Source organism: Penaeus chinensis, chromosome 39, assembly GCF_019202785.1.
Source record: "Penaeus chinensis breed Huanghai No. 1 chromosome 39, ASM1920278v2, whole genome shotgun sequence".
Taxonomy (NCBI): domain Eukaryota; kingdom Metazoa; phylum Arthropoda; class Malacostraca; order Decapoda; family Penaeidae; genus Penaeus; species Penaeus chinensis.
The window spans coordinates 3183552-3187759 of record NC_061857.1 but is presented as its reverse complement, the minus strand read 5'-3'; positions in this window follow the sequence as shown (position 1 = coordinate 3187759).

Here is a 4208-nt window from a genome sequence, read left to right as displayed (position 1 = left end):
GTTAAAATCAAACATGATAAAAAACCCTTTTGGACTTGTGGCATACATGGAGTAGTTTTGAAGTGTCCTGAAAGCTTCGGTGGCCCAGTGAGCGAGGTTTTGGATGAGAGGGCAGTCAAGCGCGGGCTGCAGGAGGAAACGCTGTGATGCGGGCATACCATCGTGCACAACTATGCCTCTTCCAGACGATGAACCAATCAACATAACATGTGTAGAATTATCAAAAATAGTTTGCTTATGATAAAAAAAAAAATTCCTTGCAAGTGTTTTCAGGCTTTCGGAACAATTTCACCTCACCTTTTGCCCAAGGCCCTCCACTTTATTCCTCCAAGTCCCAGACAGATAATTGCCACAACACACCAATAACATGATGCCATCTTGTGAACCAGGTGCCACGTGTAACCTTGGCTTGAAATTCATGGTGCCACGTGTCATTTGCCACCTTGGTACGAAAGCAGCCTTAGGAGAACAATAACATGTGTGAACCTTCGTGTGAAAACGTACGTACAGCCAGTGCCACAGCATATGCTGACATTAAGGGTTGTAATGTATAACCCTTAATAGTAGCATGTGATGTGGCATTCAGAACTCAATTGCCATAATAATGCGAATGATTATCGTGTGCATGTGGGACGGGATCCTCTGAGTGATGTTCCGCCCACAAAACTTGAAATAAATGAAATATTCCCGTCACATTCCGTGGCGTCAGCACAGGCTAAACATCTTGCCATGGCAATAATTCGTTGTATATCACAAAAAAAAAGAAGAAAAAACTCATTACTCGTGACTGGCATATTTACACCCATATTTAAAGTATGTTTTATCGAAAATATTATTAAGAAAATACGATAAAAATAGCAAAAAGATTGATGAATTATTTATTAAAACTGATATGAAAACAAGCCCTGTTCTTAAATAAAGTTAAAAAGGCTAAGCAAACTTTGACATTCATATTCTCATATTTGAAATTCGATGCAAAGGAAAGTACATGAAAAACGAACATTCCTAATTTCCTAATCGAATGTTAATGTCCTCATTTAACTTAATTGCCTTCCCAGCTTACATTCTCTATAGGATATGTTTCACGAAATTTGCTGGAACTAAAGATAACAAGATAAAATGAAAAAAATGCATAGATGATTATATGACACAACAGTCTATCGCTGATTACAGTTCGCTTGTCGGAGGAACGTAAATATACTATCCATTCATGTTTATTTGTTCTCCTTGTTCAGTAATAAAGCAAATGTGTAACATATATAATCTAGTTGTATATAATTTAGCCATAATTGTACGTCGTCGCTTTTTGGAAGAGGTGATATTCTCCCGCTAAGACAAAAAAAAAAAAAAAAAAAAAAAAAAAAGCTAAAAAGACATACAATATTTATTTTCCAAATGCTTTATTTGGTACTTCATTTCAAATAAATAAATAAAAAAATAATGACATATATGCTTAGACTTTTGTTTTAACATAGTTTATTGAACAAAAGGGTTTGTACTGCTATATTTCAATGCACTCCAGTGTCATATAAAATCTCAGTTCGATACCTTATCGAGCCGCAAAATCATTCGGTCAGCAGTACTTTTCTGATATATAATAAATATAATCAAAACTTTTCTTCCAACACATTGGATAAGTAATGTATCTGCAAAAACACACTATGGTTGTTTTCCTATCTTTGGTGGATTTAAAACGCTGAACAAAAAATTAGCGATGTTTTCAGATGTTTTCCACAAACCGATATCCCGACCTTGTGGAAGATCTATCTGGAGTATGAGAAAACTTCGAGGTTCGAGTTCCCACGCTCCCTCTGGAATATCGCTGATAGCTCCGACTTCCTGTAAAAGTACGTTCGGGAAGTAAAGATAAAAATAGCCTTTTATAAATAAATAAATAAATAAATAAATATATATATATTTATTTATTAATAAAAATATATTTTTATTTTTACTTCCCGGACGTAGTTTTACAGGATGTCGGATATATATATATACATACATACATACATACATACATACATACATACATGCATACATACATACATGCATACATACATGCATGCATGCATACATGCATGCATGCATGCATGCATACATACATACATACATACACGCACACATGCAAATTCATGCAAGTAAACAAACACAATTTTGTATAGGCATAAAGTGCATATATACCGTATGTACTCGTATATACGGATACAGATACATCATATGTATAAATACACAAAAACACACGCAAATAATTACTATTAAACTCATAGTGCTTGAGGCTTTATGCTGCGTTCGAAACTGCTCGTTCAACTCTGACGAACGAGAAAACGAGTCGAAAAAAGCTAAGCGTATGTATTACAGCGAATTTGAGGATGAACACAGCTATTCCCGTCTCGTAATTCCACGTCTCATGTTTATAAGAAAATTAACTATGACATTTACCAGCTCAGCATCGCCGGGGTTGAGGGCTCCGGACACAAGCTACTTCGAGGTAACTCTCAAAACAAACCATGAAATAAAACTAGATTTTTCTCCACCCCTCATCCTTCCCCTATCCCCAGTCGTCCTCCCCATTCTTCTTTCCAAACTTGACTTTACTTTAAACTACACGATTCCACTCCCTCACTCACCTACGACGGACAGCCAGACTTTCAACCCCTTCTTTATGTTCAGTGTTTCGTATTTCTCCCAAGTTTCATTTTTATAATTTGTGTTGCATTTAGTTTTTCTTATTTTCGTTTAATTCGCTGTAATAAAGTTTGACAAAAGTGTACCTCTTGTCTATGCAGATTCTGATGATGGACACAGCTATTGATGTCTGAAAGCTTTAATAAATGAATATGCGCATCATGTGGTTTTCTGCTGTTCTGCTCCACCAGGAATCCGTTTCCCCCGTGGAACATCTGTTGTGGATATATATATATATATATACACACACATATACATATATATTTATATTTATATATATGTATATGTATATACGTGTACACATAATTATCTATGCAAATATATATATATATATATATATAAATATACATATAAACACACACACACACACACACACACACATACACATATATATATATATTATGTATATATATATTTATATATATGTTCATATATATGCATACATACATATATACATATATATCACATATATATGCATACATGTGACTTTATTACACTTATTGAGCTTGAACTTAATTAGTTGAAATATTTAGTAGTGGAATTATAATTTGAGTTTTTTTTTTTTTTTTTTTTTTTTTTTTTTTACCCCTTCTCTAATGTTTTCGTATATTCGTAAAGTTGCCATACATCATACAAGCGGGAACATTTCTGTATGTATGGGAAGACCCGCCGTCAGTTCAGCCTGGTTATGTTAATTTTACTATTTGTACAATATAGGAAGTGCCAAGGTGTAAGCATAGAGGCAGATGATCATGGGCTTTCTTTGATTACATTTCAGGTAAAATTTTGTTAGATATTCATGCTGAATGATGAACTCAGTCAAACTCTGTAAATAAAATGGCCTTGGCGTGTCATTGCTTAGATATTTTTTGTGCAGCAGATTGTCAGATTATTGTTTTTTAATAGAAATAAAGAGCATGTTGTAAGATAGGCTTATATTTGCAGTTTCGTTTATTATGATAGGAATATTGAATATTCTTTGTTTCTTCTTTATAATTATTATATCGATTGTTTTTATATCGATCTTAGACTATTACCATGTGACTATAATACAAAGACTAATGCTTCTTTTTAGTCAACGTCTATGGTAAGCAGGTTTATTGAATTTTAGAAAAGTTTCTTATATAATAAAGGTTTAATATTGGCACTATTTATCACAGTGCCAATATATAAACCAAAATCAAAAGTTTAGTATCAAGTGTAAATGGCTGGTCTAGTTTTTTTTCTTCTCATTTTTCAATTAATAGGGAATTCATTAAAATCATAATTAAAGGTGCTTGTTTATTGGTCATTTTAGGGTGTACTTCGTGGGTATAGAATTTATATTTATTTCAACTTATGTAGCTTTGATGATTAATTTCATCATGAATGTAATTCACAATCACTGAATATTTTATGATTATGTTCTATTCTATGCAGTATGTGTAATAATGCTATAATGTAATGGAGTCGTAATTTTCTATGATATTTCTAATAATCTTATTATATAATGGATATATAATATTTATGTATGCCAGTGTGGAATT